The sequence below is a fragment of the Oryctolagus cuniculus genome, chromosome X (assembly GCF_964237555.1).
Source record: "Oryctolagus cuniculus chromosome X, mOryCun1.1, whole genome shotgun sequence".
NCBI lineage: Eukaryota > Metazoa > Chordata > Mammalia > Lagomorpha > Leporidae > Oryctolagus > Oryctolagus cuniculus.
In genome coordinates, this window is record NC_091453.1 from 40577930 (window position 1) to 40597767 (window position 19838).

A 19838-nucleotide genomic window follows, 5' to 3' on the forward strand; every position below is an offset into this window, starting at 1 on the left:
GAAAAGTAGATGATATAGGCATATAAAATACATTAAATTTTTAACTTAATGATAATACGTTTTTGTAAGATGAGACCTTTTTTTTTTTTTTTGACAGGCAGAGTGGATAGTGAGAGAGGCAGAGATAAAGGTCTTGCTTTTGCCTTTGGTTCACCATCCAATGGCCGCCATGGCTGGCGCGCTGCGGCCGGCGCACCGCCCTGATCCGAAGGCAGGAGCCAGGTGCTTCTCCTGGTCTCCCATGGGGTGCAGGGCCCAAGCACTTGGGCCATCCTCCACTGCCTTCCCGGGCCACAGCAGAGAGCTGGCCTGGAAGGGGGCAACCAGGAAAGAATCCAGCACCCCGACCGGGACTAGAACCCGGTGTGCTGGCGCCACTAGGTGGAGGATTAGCCTATTGAACCACGGCGCCGGCCAAGATGAGACATTTTAACATTCCAGAACATGAATATAATGGATACAAACCAAATCAACATAATTAACATGTCCCCTTTTTGATTACTTTATGATTGGAACTACAGCGCTCCTCTCTTCTATTTGCTTATGAAATATATAATAGGTTATTGTGAACTATAGTCACTCCACTATGCTGTGTAACACTAAGAACACTTCTGTCTACGTGTGATTTGGTACACATCAATCAACACCCCTCTGTCCTCCCTACCATTTTCAGCCTCTAGTAACTACTATTCTATGTTCAGGTTTAGTTTCATTAACTTCCACAAATGAGAGAGAATATTTAGTATTTGTCTTTTTGAGTTTGACTTAATTCACTTAATATAATGTCCTCCACTTTCATTCATTCTTGCTGTGAATGTGAGGATTTTATTTTTTTATTGCAAGTAATCTTCAAATATATATATATATACATATATATGTATAAAATGTTACACATGTTATACACATGTATGTATATAAAATATTATATATATGTATGTATGTATATATATATATATATATAGCATTTTCCTTAACAATTTATCTAATGGTGGAAACATTGTTTGAGTCTATGTCCTGGCTCCTGTGAATAGTGCTATAGTAAACATGGTGATCTAGGCATTTCTTTAATATAATGATTTCTTGGGTTGGCATGGTGGCATGGCAGGTAAAGCTGCCACCTGTAGTGCTAGCATCCAGTATGGGTGCTGGTTCAATTCTGGCTGCTCCACTTCTGATATAGCTCTCTGCTATGGCCTGGGAAAGCAGTGTAAGATGGCCCAAATCCTTAGGCCCCTGCACCTGTGTGGGAGACCTGGAAAAAGCTCCTGGCTCCTTGCTTCGGATCATCCCAGCTCCGGCCATTGCAGCTATTGCAGGAGTGAACCAGCAGATGGAAGACTTCTTTTTCTCTGCCTCTGCCTCTCTATAACTTTGCCTTTCAAATAAATAAATAAATAAATGAATCTTTAAAAATATAATGATTTCTTGTCTTTCTCTCTCTCTCTCTCTCTGTCTCTCTGTGTATGTATTTTGTTGTGGGACTGTTAAGTTATATATTAAATTCTCTTTCTAGCTTTCAAAAAAATGTCCATAGAATTTTTATAGTGGCTGCCTTAATTTACATTCCCACCAACAGTGTATAAGTCTTTCCTTTTCTCCACATCTTATGAATACTTGTTCCTTTTTGTCTTTCTGATTTTAGCCATTTTATCTAGGGTGATGAAAAGTCATTTTCATTGTGATCTGCATTTCCTTGATGCATAGTGATATTGAAAACATTTTAATACATTTGTTGGCTGTTTTTATTCCCTCTGATAAATTTCTTTTCAAGTCCTTTGAATATTTCTTAACTGGAATAGTTGTTTTTGTTTTGAGTGTTTCATGTTCTTACATATTCTGTATTATAAATTTTTGTTCAATTAATAGTTAATAAGCATTTTTCCTCCATTCTGTTATTTGCCTCTTCACTCTGTTATTTCTTTTGGTGTACAGAAGCTTCATAGTGTAATATAATCCCATTTGTGTATTCTTGGCTTTGTTGCTTACACCTTGATCATTCAGGAATATGTTGTTCCATCTCTAAGTATGTTTAAATCTGCTATTTTTAATGTTGTTGATTTCTAGTTATTTTGAATTCTGAGAAAACATCTGGTATAATTTTGATTTCTGATTTTTAAATACTCAGTGTATTTTATTTGTGGCCTTTCCTTGAATATGTACTATGTGCTGATCAGAATGCATGCACCATAGTTGTTGGATGAAATATTTTACAAATATTTGGTAGGGGCCGGTGCCGCGGCTCACTAGGCTAATCCTCCACCTTGCGGTGGCACACCGGGTTCTAGTCCCGGTCAGGGCACCGGATTCTGTCCCGGTTGCCCCTCTTCCAGGCCAGCTCTCTGCTGTGGCCCGGGAAGGCAGTGGAAGATGGCCCAAGTGCTTGGGCCCTGCACCCCATGGGAGACCAGGAGAAGCACCTGGCTCCTGCCATCGGATCAGTGTGGTGCGCCAGCTGCAGCGCGCCAGCCGTGGCAGCCATTGGAGGGTGAACCAACGGCAAAGGAAGACCTTTCTCTCTCTCTCTCTCTCACTATCCACTCTGCCTGTCCAAAACAAACAAACAAACAAACAAAAAAAAACACAAATATTTGCTGTAACCCATAAGCTGTACTTTGGAAATTTATATTCATTAAATAAAAGTTTAAAAAACAAACAAACAAACAAATAAACAAATATTTGCCAGGTACATTTGCTCTGTATTGTGGTTCAGACTCCATTGTTATCCCAAAACGGTGGAATATGGTGAGAGTTCCTTGTTCTTTCAGATGGTTCTGAGTATTGCTGGGGCTTATGGTAGCAGCAGCCATGATGTCTCCACTGGGGATGTGGTGGAAATCCACCACAGGGATTTCCCCATGGAATACCCAGTTTATGCTGGAGATTTTGTAATGCAGGAATGAGACTGGAGCAACTGAATGCATATTTTTTTTTCTTCAAGTCCCATAGGGTGAGTGCAAATGACTATAGAATATAGCAAAAATAATCAAAATCTGAGGGTTACTGAACCTGATGAGGAACTTACCGATGCCCAACAACATGAGGTCATGTTATTTTGGGGGGTGTACATTTTCAGGTACAGATTTGGAAGAGTGGAATCCTGGTATGGACTTCCTCAGGTGGACTCAGATTACCTCTGAGGAATATAGGACCAATAGTAGCAATCTCAGACCTGCAGGATATGGAGGGTAATTTGCCAAGGCCATAGATAAATACATCTTTAAAATTAAATGAGCTTCAAGTAGGGTTAGTAAATTAATCTACTATCAATACCAATAATCGAACATTTTAAAGACAAGAACAAAGAGAGAAACTTGAAATTCGCAAAAAAATTGACATACTACTGTACAAGATATCATCAATAAGATTATTGTAAGACTTGTTAGAAGAACCTTGGAGTCTATGAGGCAATTGGATGATATACTGAATATGCTGAAAGAAGATGACTATGAAGGAATTTTTGTCCAAGATGGTTAAATAGAAAGGCTCTACACTCACCTTTGCCACAGAAAAGAACTGGAACAGCAGAACAACAAGAGAAGGATGGGTTTCCAGGATATTGAGTGAAAGAAAACTTCCATAAAGAAGCAATAGGAAATCTAAATAACACTGAGACTCTGAAATCCAGGAGAGTGGAGGAGGGAGGGAGAGAAAGGGAACAAAGTGCACTGAAGCTCCTACTCTGTGTTTCTGGACAGGAAGGACTTCATGTTTCTGGAAAAAGGCAGTCAGAAAGCCCTACAACACCCACTATTGTTTTAGACCAGCATCTCTTACTACAGGAGAATTCCAAAATACTCACTGGCTTTCAATCCAGTCCAGAAAACTGATTAGGGTTTGAGCAATGACTTTGCTCGACGAATGGAGCACACATTGTCTCCACCAGCCTTCAAAACCCAAGACTTGAGCTGCTGTCATGCAGCTACTGAAAACTTCCATCTGTCTTCAGGGTCCACCAGCAGCTCTGTTGCGACTAGATACCCACAGAGCCTGTGCCATGGTCCTGCAGAGGAAAGACAGAGTAGGCATCTCTGCATCCTGCAGCTATAGGATTGCTGGTTAAAAGCTTCAGAGCAATTTTTTGCAACAGATTTGATGCCAGAACACAGATACCATGAAAACTATTGCTACATCAAAGCCAAAATGGAATAGGAAAAGACTCATATCAACATTATCGGCCATGTAGATTTGAGAAAGCCTGGCCATATGATTTACAAATGTGGGGGCATTGACAATAGAACCATTGAAAAATTTCAGGAGGAGGCTGCTGGGATGCAAAGATCTCTTTCAAGTATGCCTGTGATAGGTATTTGGCAAGCCAAGGTACACAAGGCAACAAAGATTGGTTGAACAATAATTTATTTACGAAGTTTCATTTTACAGAGTAAGATATGTGTCTTTAAGAAACATTGGAAGCAGCACAATGAGGAAGAGTAGGCTGTAAAGAAGAGTAAATGTGTGAGGATATGAAGACAAAGAAACAATAGCCCTAAGAAGCTGAAGAGAAGAAAAGAGACAAGGTTTTTTACTTCAGAGGGGAAGGGCTATAAAAGGCTATGGTTTAAGAAAAAACAGCACTTGAGAGCTGTGTCTCAAGTCTCAAGAAGCAGCAGTAGCCCAGAGGCACTTGGGGAATGATTATATATCCTGGCCCTTTTGACTGCATAGGGAACTAACAACAGTGGCTTCTTGCAGATCTTGCAATTGCCGATATCTAGCCAGATAGGAAGCCTTATTCTCATTTTTAGATCTTGGTGTGAAGAATTCTTTTAAGAGAAAGGCCTCAGAGAAAATAAACCTTAGATGAATGTATATTTTATTTTGAATTGAAAAGGGTGTCTATGTACTGTTTTGCAATACTTGAGTTTTGAATAAGCTGAAAGCTGAACATGAGCATGGTATTAGCATCATCATTTCCCTGTAGAAATTTGAGATAGTTGTCTACAGCCATACCACCCTGAATGTGCCCGATCTCGTCTGATCTCAAAATTTGAGATAGCAATGGTTATGTGACTATTATTGATGACCCAGGACACCGAAACTTTATCAAGACATGATTTTGGGCACATCTCAGACTGACTGTGTTGTCCTGATTCTTGCTGCTGGTGTTGGTGAATTTGAAGCTGATATCTCTAAGAATGGGAAGACCCATGAGCATGCCTTTCTGGCTTACATGCTGAATGTGAAATAATTGTTGGTGTTAACAGAATGGTTTCCACTGGACCACTGTAGAGCCAGAAGAGATTCTAAGAAATAGTTAAAGAAGTCAGAACCTACATTAAGCAAATTAGCTACTACCTTGACACAGAAGCATTTGTGTCAATTTCTGGTTGGAATAATGACAACGTTGGAGCCAAGTGCTAATATGCCTTACTTCAAGAGATGGAAGATCACCTACAAAGATAACAATGCCAGTTGAACCTCACTGCTTGAAGTTCTGTTTTACATCCTTCTACCAGGTTGTCCAGCTTGCCCCTAAATGATGTCTGCAAAATTGGAGGTATTGGTACTGTCCATTCAGGACAATCGGAGACTGGTATTCCCAAATCTGGCAGAGATAACCTTTGCTTAATCAATGTGACAACTAAAGTAAAGTCTGTTAAAATGCACCATGAAGCTTTGAGTGTCTCCCTGGGAACGATGGCTTCAATGACAAGAATGTGTCTGGTGACAGTGAAAATTACCCACTAATGGAAGCAGATGGATTCACTGCTCAGCTGATTATTCTGAACTATCCAGGACAAATAAGTGCTGGCCATGCCTCTCTACTTGTTTGTCACACAGCTCAAATTATTTGCAAGTTTGCTGCGCTGAAGGAAAAGATTATCATTCTGGTAAGAAACAGGAAGATGACCCTAAATTCTTGAAATCTGGTGATTCTGCCATTGTTGCTATTTGAATATCTTTCTCTAGGTCATTTTGCTGTTCGCAATATGAGACAGACAGTTACTACGGGTGTGATCAAAGTATTGCACAAGAAGTTTGCTGAAGCTGGCAAGATCACCAAGTCTGCCAAGAAAGCTCAGAAGGCTAAATGAATATTGTCCCTCATACTGCCTCCTGTCTTAATCAATGGTGGAACAAATGCTCTCAGAATTATTTGTCTCAATTGGCCATTCAAGTTTAATAATAAAAGACTGGTTAATGATAACAATGCATGGTAAAATTTTCAGAAGGAAAGAAGAATGTTCTATGAACCATTTTTTGAGTACATGGTAATTTCAAGTTATTAGTTTATTAGCTTTTAAAATGGGTACTTTTTAATGGAAATAAATAGACCAAAAATCTATCACAGAATTTTGAGATCCATTAAAACAAAGATTAGTGAGAAAAAGAGCCTGAAGCTGTGTTTTTTCACTCTGCACTATCTAAAGAATTTCCCCTATGCTTCTTGGGGCATAGTGCAAGAAAATTTATACACAAGCTGAGAGGACCAGACCTGAAGAAGTCCACATCTGTACCATCGCTTAACACAGAGTACTTAGTTGACAAGGTACTAGTCACAGTGTTACCCTTGCATGTCCTGTACAAATTGAGGAAGTTCCTTTTGTGTACTGCAGCTCTGGGACTATGGCTGTTGGTACTATAATACCTGGAATAATTCAACCCACCATGGGGAACTGGGGGGCCTTATCTGCATTACTCTGCCCTACAATAAATCCTGAAGGGAGTCCTGTATGGAAGTAAATGAATCATAACAGCTATAATGAAAACGTGGCAGTAAAATTCACTAATACAGCAGATTCCCAAAAGAGAAACAGAACAGAATCTCATTTACCATGACAGAAAGCTACCTGAACACAAAGATAAATAATAAGAGATGTAGAAAGGAACAGAATATTTCAAACTATCCATAAGCAATCAACAAAATGACAGGAGTTGGTTCTTACCTCTAAATTTTACCATGAATGTCGATGGATTAAAGTCTACAGTCAAAAGATATAGATTGGTCGAATGGATAAAAAAACAAGACTCAGAATCCAAGATGGCTGAACTGGCAGAATACATGCTGATTTTGACCATGGTAAGATACCAGAAGAAACATCTCCTAGGGGAAACTTGGAGAGAAGTTTGCAGTGGAAATTTAACAGAAAGGATTGAGATGCCATACACTGTGTGGACAGTATAAACACTCTACAGCAAGCAAGGCACCATTAGCGACTCCCACAGTCAGGGGCTAGAAGACATACCATCTTCTTGGAGTGAGGTGAGAGGAGATTGTGGCAGCCTGTGTCACTGGTAATACTGCATGAAGGATAACCTTGTGAACCACACTGACTCTGAGTCTGGCCTGGAGTGCTAGTGAGAGGCAGCATGCCCACCTAAACCATGAAGAAGACCACATTTTTTCTCTATATATCTCCGCAACAACACCTGGCAAATAGCATGGAGGAAGCACCATCTTAAATAACAGTAGTAGAGGCTGCAGTTGCTCATGTAAACACTCACAATTAGGGAATTGATCAGATAAATCTGTTGCCCCATTGATTTTGAGTTTGGCCTGGAGGTTTGGCAACAGGTGGGACATCAATGTAAGACTGTGAAGACCTCTTCTACACACACTATATTACAGGTGCCCAGACTCAAAATGCCAAGGCTGAATATCAACAAGAAGATGACTCTGGGAATGCCTTTGCTGTCTCTGGATGGAGCAGGCTCACAAGGCTGTGAGTGGTTCTCCTACTGACTGAGACTGTGGAAGCCCTATTTGCTATGAGTGTGTGAATTCTGTTACTGCATGATAGGGCATGGGTAGTAGCTGAGCATTTGGGCAATCACTGTGGCATCACAGGCTCAGAGTTCCCTGAATGCCTGGAGTGAGTCATTGCAGAGGGTTCCATGCTCACACTGAGGACTGCACAGATCCTTTTGTGGCTCATGTGCCTGCGTGCATGGTATGGGTAGCCACTGTGAGATAACCCTGGGCATTGATCATCTTGGCAGAGGAGGTGAGGCTGTGATCACACCAGCCAACATGATCATATCCTCCCAAACTGCTGACAGTAGAGATCTACCATGCCCAACTTGGGTGTCATCCTGAACTCTTTATGCACACTGGAGCACTAAACAGAGATCCCTAGCCCAATGCAGCACATGCCTCTAGATATCAACTTAGGAGCACACACTCCTCTAAGCCACAGAGGTATAGCTCAAAGGTAAAACCCATCAGTGGAAGAAACCAACAAGTGTTTCCACAAATGTCTAAAAATAAATGTGGAAATGAAAGAAACAAGAACAAGGAAGACAACATGACTCCCCCAAAGGAACACAACAACACTCCAATATTAGAATGTGAAGACAAAGAGATTGATGAAATGACTGAAATGGAAACACTCAACAAAGTGAAAAATCAATATACAGAATGGGATAAATTTTTGCAAACTATGCAACTTACAAAGGATTAATAACCAGGATCTATAAAGAGCTCGAGAAAAATAAAATAGCAACAAAACAAATAATCTAATTAAAAGTGGACAAAGTGGACTAATCCTCCGCCTTGCGGTGCCGGCACACCGGGTTCTAGTCCCGGTCGGGGCGCCAGATTCTGTCCCGGTTGCCCCTCTTCCAGGCCAGCTCTCTGCTGTGGCCAGGGAGTGCAGTGGAGGATGGCCCAAGTCCTTGGGCCCTGCACCCCATGGGAGACCAGGATAAGTACCTGGCTCCTGCCATTGGTTCAGCGCGGTGCAGCGGCCGCAGCGCGCCAGCTGCGGTGGCCATTGGAGGGTGAACCAATGGCAAAGGAAGACCTTTCTCTCTGTCTCTCTCTCTCTCACTGTCCACTCTGCCTGTTAAAAAAAAAGTGGGCAAAGACATTAACAGGCTTTTTTCAAGACAGGAAATTCAAATGGGCCTCAAACATACGCAAAAATGCTCAGGATCATGAGTCATCAGAGAACTGCAAGTAAAAATAACAATGAGGTTTTACCTCATCACAGTTAGAATGTACATCAACTCAAAATAAAAAAAAAAAAGCAATAAATGCAAGTGAGGATGTTTGGAAAAATGTACCCTAATACACTTTGGGTCGAAATGTAAACTAGGGGCCAGCGCTGTGGCACAGCAGGTTAAAGCCCTGGCCTGAAGTGCAGGCATCCCATATGGGCACCGGTTCTAATCCCGGCTGCTCATCTTCCAATCCAGCTCTCTGCTATGTCCTGGGATAGCAGTAGAATATGTCCCAAGTCCTTGGGCTCTTGCACCCATGTGGGAGACCTGGAAGAAGCATCTGTCTCCTGGCTTCGGATTGGCACAGCTCCAGCCGTTGCGGCCATCTGGGGAGTGAACCATTGGATGGAAGACCTCTCTCTCTGTCTCTACCTTTCTCAGTAATTCTGTCCTTCAAATAAATAAAATAAATCTTTTTTAAAAAAGGAAATGTAAACTAGTACAACCATTATGGAAGACAGTGTGGAGATTCCTCAGTAATTTGAAAATAGGTTTAGCATACGACCTAGCCTTCCTATACCTGGAAAGTTACCAAAACAAAATGAATGAGCTTATGAAACAGTTTTCGGTTTCCCCACGTTCATAGTAGTTCAGTTCACAATAGCCAACATATGGAATCAACCCAGATGCCCATCAACTGATGACTAGATAAAGAGAATGTGAGATATATATATATATATATATATATACACACACACATATATATATATATATATATTCATGTATGGAATTGTACTCAGCAATTAAAATAAATGAAATCTTGTTTTCCAACAAAGTGGATTCTACTAGAATTCATTATGCTTAATGAAATAAACCAGTCTCAAAAAAATCAAATATAGTATGTTTTCTCTAATATGTTGGAGTTAATACAGAATATAAAAAATGTATAAGAATGAGTCAGGCATCTTTCAATATGATTGTCATTTTTATCCCTTGTTTATACCCCTATGAAGTTGTGATCTTCCTATTTTTTACTTGTTGAATATTATGGTTAGTGTTGCATTAAGCCTGTGATTATGGAGTGGATTAAGATTATATCTTTATAAAAGTTAATGAAAAGAAAATAAGGGAGGGAAGGGGGTAGACTTGGGGAGGGAGGTAAGCATGGTTATGGTCTTAAAAATGTACCTGTGAGGGTACAGTTCGTCTACCACTGAGTTTCATTGTATATCCGAATGCAGAGATTTGCTGATGTGATGAATCCTGTGTTCCTTCAGTCCCTCCCCACTATATCCAAAGCCTGGATTTTTTTAAAAGATTTATTTATTTATTTGAAAGTCAGAGTTGCAGAGAGAGAGAAAGAGAGGCAGAAAGAGAGAGAGAGAGAGAGAGGTCTTCCATCGATGGTTCATCCGCTGGTTGGCCACAACAGCCAGAGCTGTGCTGATCGGAAGCCAGGAGCCAGGAGCTTCTTCCAGGTCTCCCATGTGGATGCAGGGGACCAGGGACTTGGGCCATCTTGTACTGCTTTTCCAGGCCATGGCAGAGAGCTGGATTGGAAGCTGAGCAGCCGGGTCTTGAACCGGAGCCCATATGGGATGCCGGTGCTTCAGGTAAGTGCATTAACCCACTGTGCCACAGCGCTGGGCCCATGGATTTTTTGTTTCATTTTCAGTGTCAATAATGACAGAGCATCATATTATCACTGCATAATCTAGGTCAAATCTTAATTTAAATGTTTTATTTGATGGATAACATTTTCAATGGAAAATTTAATTCTGGTATTTCTAAAAAGTTGGAAATATTTCAGAGTTTTTGGATTGTCTGTGATAATTGAACATAAGCTAAGATACTCTGAAATAACCAGTCAGGCTGAGAAGATTTGGCAGGTTTTGAAAGTTAGGATGATTCGGATCTGGCTAAAAAGCCCATGAGAGTTTCTCAGGCATGCAAAGCCAAGACACTGTGGCAAAAAAAAATGACGTAAATGAAAGATCTCTGTGAATAAGATCCCAGTGGCAAGAACGGGCCATCAAAGAATGAGGTACCTTTCTTTGAAGGGAGGAGAAAAATTCCACTTTTATTATGGCCTTGTCTAAATAATGTTGGAGTTTGTGAAATCAAGAGCCTTCCATAGCCTTGGCAGCTCGTGACAAGAGCATAACGTGATTACTGACATCATAAATAAGATTGCCGATTGTTAAATCAACAACAGGAGTTACTGTGCGCTTACTTCCCATGCAGGATCTCTGTCCTTAATGTGTTGTGCTATGCAAATTAACGGTAAAACTAGTATTCAAACAGAACTTTATACTTTGTGTGCCTGTGTGGGTGAAGTCTATTGAAATCTTTGCTTAATATATACTAAGTTGATCTTTTGTAGATAAAGATAATTAAAAATGAATCTTAATGAAGAATGGGATGGGAGAGAGAGTAGGAGATGGGATGGTTTGTGTGTGGGAGGGTGGTTATGGGGGGAAAAACCGCTGTAATCCAGAAGTTGTACTTTCAAAATTTATATTTATTAAACAAAAGTTTTCTTAAAAAAGTACCTGTGAAATGCATCACATCTGTTCTATTTATATTACTAAAAATACATAAAATACAATTAAAAGAAACAAGACTTAAACATGTGTTCCCTAAAATGAAAACACAACACATTAAAGTATGTGGGATACTGCAAAACAATAATTTATATTTATAAGTTAAAATTGTTAAAAATAGATTTGAATTGAACAATCAGGAACTTAGGTAAGTGAGAACAAACCAAAACTCTAATTAGCAGAAAACAAGAAATACCAAGAATCTGGATATATACAAATGATTTTGAAGCTATCAATGCAGAGATCAACAAGAAAATCTTTTATTTTACTTTTAAGTTAAAAAGCATTTAATGCTATCAGATAAAAACATGATGACAGCTTTATATAGTTCAGTCCTTGCATAGTGAAAAGGGAAAACTGTTGCTAGCAAATAAATGTATTATTGAGATTGTAAAAGATTTATTTACCACATAAAAGTAATGAAAAGGAGAACGCATATTAAATTATTATGAACCTTTTATAGACAAATTAGTTAAATGCCTTTTGCATTTTGCTAAAGAAAAATAAAACATGTGTCTTTTTAATTCATAGTTTAAAGTCGACAGTGATGTGGTACAGTGACCAGAGTTTTGCTATCTACAGATTTTCTATAAATAGCTTTATCTTTTCCTTGTTAATCATTCTTATTATGACTGGATTTTATTTAGCAGTGATGACCGAGGAGGAAAAATCTTTTGTTAACTACTGAGTTGAGTGAAAACAGTAACATAAATTAATGATGGGTGCTAAACTTACCATTTCTCAAATTTAAAAGATGGAATATATTTAACTGTATTAATGTATTTTTTCAGGAGTTCAGCATATAGTTAAGCCCCCAAAATATTGTTTATGAAGTGTTATGTGAGTTTATGACTCAACTCACTGTGACTTACTTTTGAAATGGAATATATTTGACACTGAAGGAAGCAAATGAAGTCTAGCAAAATTATATGAGACTAAGTTGCTCTCTCAGAGTTGCCCATCTTGATTTGGAATTCATACTATTCTTAGTTCTTGACTAAACTGAAACAAACAGTTCTAACTACATAGCACTTCTATAATGTATGAAAATAGAATTATAGTTAAGATGAGGCTGCTTCACTGATGGGCCTGTTCCTCACTCTGTCATAATTATAGTTATAAATGTGAAATTGATTCCAGAAATTCATATTTCCACCAAATTCATATAACTTTTAAAATTTTTTTGCTAGATATGCTCTTGCTTATTAGGCCTGTTAAAATATAATCTTTGAATTAAGTAAGGGAAGCTATATAAAATAATCATCAATTTGATATGCACTTCACTTTGAACATTCTTTAACAAAACACCAAACCAAATCTTTGTAATCAAACTCTATTTTTTTCCAGTGGGCTTTTATTGAGCTAAAGAAACAAAAATCCAGATTTTACTAGTAATCTTTTCTGAGGCTTGTAACCTCAGTAGACTGTGGTCCATAAATGTGTACATACAACCTAACATATCCCAACAAAAAGAGAGACCCACTGGAACATTTGACAATTAACAGAAAGCCAATTTTCCCTTTTCCCAAATGTTTTCAAAGTTTTGAGTTCCCACTGTCATTTCTCAGTGGAAGTGGTCCCTTGTGGCTAGGGACATTAGAATTTTCTCCCAATTTTACCAAACAAAAAATAATATTCAAGTCTCTCTTTTTTAATATTTTATTTGAGAGATAGAGTTGCAGACAGAGGAAGAGACAGAGAGAAAAGTCTTCCTTCAGGTGGTTCACTCCTGAAATGGCCTCAACGGCTGGAAATGCGCCAATCCGAAGCTAAGAGCCAGAAGCTTTCTCCCGGTCACCTGTGTGGGTGCAGGGGCCCAAGCACTTGAGCCATCTTCCACTGCTTTCCCAGGCCATAGCAGAGAGCTGGATGGGAAGAAGAGCAGTCGGGACTCGAACCAGAGCCCATATAGGATGCTGGCACTGTAGGTGGAGGATTAACCTACTGCGCCACAGCACCGGCCCCAATAATTTCAAGTTTCAAAACAAGGAAGTCATTTTGTTTTCTCCAGACACCCTTCCCCCAAACCATTGGTTAAAATACAGCAGCCTGGGCCAGCGCTGCAGCTCCCTAGGCTAATCCTCCGCCTAGCGGCGCCGGCACACCGGGTTCTAGTCCTGGTTTGGGCACCGGATTCTGTCCCGGTTGCCTCTCTTCCAGGCCAGCTCTCTGCTGTGGCCAGGGAGTGCAGTGGAGGATGGCCCAAGTCCTTGGATCATGCACCCCATGGGAGACCAGAAGTACCTGGCTCCTGCCATCGGATCAGTGCGGTGTGCCGGCCGCAGCGCGTGGGCCGTGGCGGTCATTGGAGGGTGAACCAACGGCAAAGGAAGACCTTTCTCTCTGTCTCTCTCTCTCACTGTCCACTCTGCCTGTCAAAAAAATTAAAAAAAATAAAAAATATACGGCAGCCTGTATCTTTTTTTTATTTTATTTTTTGACAGGCATAGTGGACAGTGAGAGAGAGACAGACAGAGAGAAAGGTCTTCCTTTTGCCGTTGGTTCACCCTCCAATGGCCACCGCGGCTGGCGCGCTGCAGCCGGCGCACCACACTGATCCGATGGCAGGAGCCAGGTACTTATCCTGGTCTCCCATGGGGTGCATGATCCAAGGACTTGGGCCATCCTCCACTGCACTCCCTGGCCACAGCAGAGAGCTGGCCTGGAAGAGGGGCAACTGGGACAGAATCTGGCGCCCCGACCGGGACTAGAACCCGGTGTGCCGGCACTGCAAGGAGGAGGATTAGCCTAGTGAGCCACGGCGCTGGCAGCAGCCTGTATCTTAATAACCCAGTCCTACCCCTGCTCTTGCCTTGCCCAGCATTCTCTACTGGATAATTTAAATTCACTTCTGTTGGAATCTGTCAGTGGAGGGGCAGAGTCCAGGCGCCAGGCTAGCTCCCTCTGACCTCATGAACTGTTATAACCTTTGGACACTTAACTCTTTACCCCAAAGATGAGTTATTAGATCAGAGGAGAGATTTTTCTTTGGGAATTTAAAAAACTATCTTTAGGGATATAAAGATCTATAGGCTCACCAAAATCCACTTAAGTTTACCAAAAAGCTGACCTCACTTCAGTTCCCACCAGGCCAATAATTTTGTTTGACAAAAGTATTTGGCAAGAAATTGATTTCATATTAACAATTTTAAAGATACATAGAACGTTGAAAAAATAGCAAATTAAAATAACATTGCTTAATTCTTAAGAACTTATTTCATCTTTTTGTTGCTCATCTAGCAGATCAGGAGTGTGGCTAAAGGCAGTTTCTGATGAGGTTATGAGCTCCCAAATTGTTTATAAATCCTTAGTGCAGACACCCTCCCTGTAGGGGCACAAAACCCTCTCTCTCACCCCTATTGAGAAAAAAATAGGAAAAGAAAAAAAAAACCTAAGGTGATCAGAATGAGATGTTTTGATTCCAACAATTGATACTAAAGGCTTTGTGCTAAGTTGACTTGGTCTAACCGTGCCTGATGATATCAAAGCAAGAGTCCAAGGAAAGATGCTCCCATCTCATTCTGAAAACATAAACTGGTAACTACCACACTCCTCACCCCCAACTTTTTGTGCCAACCCATGTTATGATGCTTGGATCAGACTGAAAATAAGCTATATTTAGGTTTTCCTTTCCCTTACTTCTTTCCAGAAAGATCTTAGAATGAACTTGCCGCATTCCCAAGGGAAAGACAAGAAAGCTGTTTTTCCCATCAGAACACATGGGGAGACAAAAACCAAAAACAGGCCTGAGGCAGCATGGTGTGTAACAGTCCATAATCCATTACACAACTATACAACCATAAGCCAAACCATGAATTGGGTGCAGTCTTTGTATTAAAAATAAGGACCAGTTCTCACTCAAATGAACCACACTGGAAAAATATAACCATTACTGAAAACAAAAACAATGTTGGAAACAATCTGAAAATAATTCCAATAACAATGTTGAAGAATCCTCAAATAAAAAAAAATTTAAAAGGAAAAAGACCCAGTCATTAGAGCATCTTTCCATTTAGCAATTTCTATTCAAGACTCAAGCACCAAAACTGGACAGCTGGTTCTGTAAGACTGTTTCCAATAATGGTGTCCCAGACAGTCTAAGTGCCACTCCTCCTCAGAAGCTGTACTTCAGTAATACTTTCCATTTTAAGTCTGTGCTTCAAGAGGGACCCACAGGCACGTGGCACCAGGCATAGCAGTCGGAAGTGTAACCAAACTCTTGAAACAAACACTGGTAGCCATATTTTCGAATGTCTGAGGAAACTTGGAAGTCCACTCGCTTTTCAAGTTTCAATATATATATATATATATATATATATATATATATATATATATTTACTCCACAAGTATCATCAACACAAACTAAATAACTCGTGACTGGAGAAGCACAGACTTTGGAGTTGGTGACCCATTTGTCTGTTTCAGTGTCATACTTGAGAATGTGCCCTAATCGACTGATGCCTTTAGAACAAACCAAGACATAAATTATAGAACCAATGGATGCATACTTTACTGCCAAACTTTTCTAGGGCATTGGTGAAACCATATTCCATTCACTTCATTTAATATCATGATATTCTACATTGTCCTGAACACCTAAACCGTTCTGACTGCCCAGGAAAATGCCTTGTCTTTTACAAAAAACAGCCCATGATTCTTCCTGGCCTCAATCATCGGACACAGCTCTGTCCATGTTTTGGTGCTAGGATTGTAATCACAGGAATTAAGAACTCTTCTAGAGACGTTTCCTAAACTTCCATCCTTCACACACACAGATGAGGCCATTGGTTTCCACCATCTCATGACTGCAGCACTGAATCAGCATGCTGAACATGGCATGCCAGTTTTCTCTTCTAGTGTCATAGCACTCAATTAGATACAGAACTGAATTTCCTGCTTTGGAACCTCCAGTTGCATACATTTTTCCCTCTGTAGCACAGTCAGCAAGGCTGTCTCCAGATATTGGAGTGCTTAGTTTTGAATGGAGAATATTCTTCACTGCTATGTTCATTCACTTTATGGGGAAAAGCAGAGATCCACAAAAATGTATAGTACATTGTTCCCCTAAGAATGCACACTGTATCTCTTTGTTTCTCAAAAGGGCAACTGATGTCTGTCCAGTTTTTTTTTAACTTTTATTTAATGAATATAAATTTCCAAAGTACGGCTTACGGATTACAATGGCTTCCCCCCCATATCGTCTCTCCCACCCTCATCCCTCCCCTTTCCCACTCCCTCTCCCCTTCCATTCACATCAAGATTCATTTTCGATTCTCTTTATATACAGAAGATCAGTTTAGCATACATTAAGTAAAGATTTCAGCAGTTTGCTCCCACACAAACATAAAGTGAAAAATAATAGATGATTTTTTAAATGATGATGAAATCAGATCAGACCTATTGTCATGTTTAATCCCAGTGAGAGTCAAGTTGGGAATTGATAATTTCTTCTTTTTTTTTACAGAAGATCAGTTTAGTATATATACATTAAGTAAAGATTTCAACAGTTTGCACCCCCATAGAAACACAAAGCGAAATATACTGTTTGAGTACTCATTATAGCATTAAGTCTCAATGTACAGCACATTAAGGACAGAGATCCAACATGAGGAGTAAGTGCACAGTGACTCCTGTTGTTGACTTTACCAATTGACACTCCTGTTTATGGCATCAGTAATCTCCCTATGCACCAGTCATGAGTTTCCAAGGCTATGGAAGCCTTTTGAGTTCACCGACTCTTATCTTGTTTAGACAAGGTCATATTCAAAGTGGAGGTTCTCTCCTCCCTTCAGAGAAAGGTACCTCCTTCTTTGAAGACCTGTTCTTTCCACTGGGATCTCACTCACAGAGATCTTTCATTTAGGGTTTTTTTTTTTCTTTTTTTTTTTTTTTTGGTTTTGTTTTGTTTTGTTTTTTGCCAGAGTGTCTTGGCTTTCCATGCCTGAAATAATCTCATGGGCTTTTCAGCCAGATCCGAATGCCTTTAGGGCTGATTCCGAGGCCAGAGTGCTGTTTAGGACATCCGCCATTCTATGAGTCTGCTGAGTATCTCGCTTCCCATGTTGGATCACTCTCCCCTTTATTTATTCTATCAGTTAGTATTAGCAGGTACTAGACTTGTTTATATGCTTCCTTTGACTCTTAGTCCTTTCATTATGATCAATTGTGAACTGAAATTGATCACTTGGCCTGGTGAGATGGCATTGGTACATGCCACCTTGATGGGATTAAATTGGAGTCCCCTGGTATGTTTCTAACTCTACCATTTGGGCAAGTCAGCTTGAGCATGTCCCAAATGGCACATCTCTTCCCTCTCTTATCCCCACTCTTATGTTTAACGGGGATCACATTTCAGTTAAATTTCAACACTTAAGAATAACTATGTATTAATTACAGAATTAAACCAGTCATATTAAGTAGAACAGACAAAAAAAACTACTAAGAGGGATAATGTATTAAGTTGTTCATTAACAGTCAGGGCTATGCTGATCAAGTCACCATTTCCCATAGTGTCCATTTCACTTCAACAGGTTTCCTTTTTGGTGTTCAGTCAGTTGTCGTCGATCAGGGCGAACATATGGTATTTGTCCCTTTGGGACTGGCTTATTTCACTCAGCATGATGTGTTCCAGATTCCTCCATTTGCAACAAAATGGAGGAATATGTCCAGTTTTAACCTATTGTTCACAGCTAACACACTTGAAAGTAGTCCTTTAAAGTAGAACTCAAAGTTGCTGAACCCAACCTTATTGAACAACTTGTGGAATTTGCTTAAAGGCCAGAATTTCTGTGACTAGCAACCATGTTCTGTCCTTGCTAGATGCAGCAACCAGTACCAGACTGAACATGTGAAGAAAATGCTTGTTGATTTTTTGAAAGAAGTAGATGCTTCAAACTGTCTTGGCAAAGTGTGCTAGCGGAGTGTCTGGACTACCCTGAATTGAAAGCAACTGCAGATTACTTTATTCATCAGCATTTTATCAAAGTTTACAAAACTTATGAATTTCTCCAATCTTATGTGAAGCACATAACACATCTTCTCATCCAGGACACTTTGTGAGGGCAGTGGATCAGGAGGCTGAAATAGGATGAACATAGTCGCCAGCCATTTAAGGTTGATATCCATGCTAAGGTCAGGCTTTATCTTATATCACAGTATTTCTTAAGTTAAAATAGCACAAGCTGAATCATTTATTCAAGACAATCCTGAATGACTTAAGATGGTGATAAGCAGGATGAGGTACCATCTTCTATCTCTAGAGGATTGAGAAGAACTCTTAGATGGCACACGTCATAGAGGAAAGAAACAAAACTATCACATAGCCACATTTGGAGGCTTCCAAACACAGTCTTGTAAATATTTTAACCCAAAAGATTACAGCTGGATAGACATACGCTTTCTACTGAAAAAATGTTTAACTTAGAAAACTTTTACTTACTGTATACAAACTTCATGCATTTCATAAATATAGACTTAGGAACATAGTTATTCTTTCTACTCTACCCTCCTCTCACTTTCACTCCCATCCTTCTTCTTTCTACCTTTTCTAGTCCCATTCTTATTTTTTTACAAAGATCTGATTTCAGTTAACTACATACTCATAAGATTAATCCTAGACTAAATAGAATGTTCAACATATAATATGAAGAAAAACGAATAAAAACACTGTTCCTCTACAGTCAAGACAGGGATGTTCAAAATCATGACATCCCAAAGTGTCCATTTCACTTCTATAGATTATCTTTTAGGCACTCTATTAGTTACCACAGATCAGGGAGAACGTATTTTACCTCTGTTTTGGTGACTGACTTATTTCACTAAGTATAGTGGTTTCCAGTTGCATCCAGTTTGTTGCAAATGAGAGCATTTCAATTTTTTTTGACAGGCAGAGCTAGACAGTGAGAGAGAGAGAGACAGAGAAAAAGGTCTTCCTTCCTTCCGTTGGTTCACCCCCTAAATGGCTGCCACGGCCGGTGCACTGCACCAATCCGAAGCCAGGAGCCAGTTACTTCCTCCTGGTCTCCCATGTGGGTGCAGGGCCCAAGCATTTGGGCCATCCTCCACTGCCCTCCCAGGCCACAGCAGAGAGCTGGACTGGAAGAGGAGCAACTGGGACAGAATCTGGCACCCCAACAGGGACTAGAACCTGGGGTGCCGGTGCCGCAGGCAGAAGATTAGCCAAGTGAGCCACAGCACCAGCCAAGAGTATTTCATTTTTTAAAACCACAGTGTAATATTCCATAGTGTACATACAATATAATCTCTTAATCCAGTCTCCAGTTGATGCACATTTAGGTTGATTCCATAAACATTAAGATACAGATCACTCTTTCATATGCTGTTTTCTTTTCA

At 40.0% G+C, this 19838-nt stretch overlaps 1 protein-coding gene and 1 pseudogene across 3 annotated transcripts in view; both read left to right on the forward strand.

Annotated features, from left to right (window-relative positions):
- Nucleotides 1-19838, forward strand: part of FAAH2 (fatty acid amide hydrolase 2) — a 217511-nt gene that overhangs the window by 48657 nt on the left and 149016 nt on the right. The gene's annotated exons all lie outside the window — the stretch shown is intronic.
- LOC127484958 (kelch-like protein 7 pseudogene) lies at nucleotides 17998-19092 on the forward strand (annotated as a pseudogene).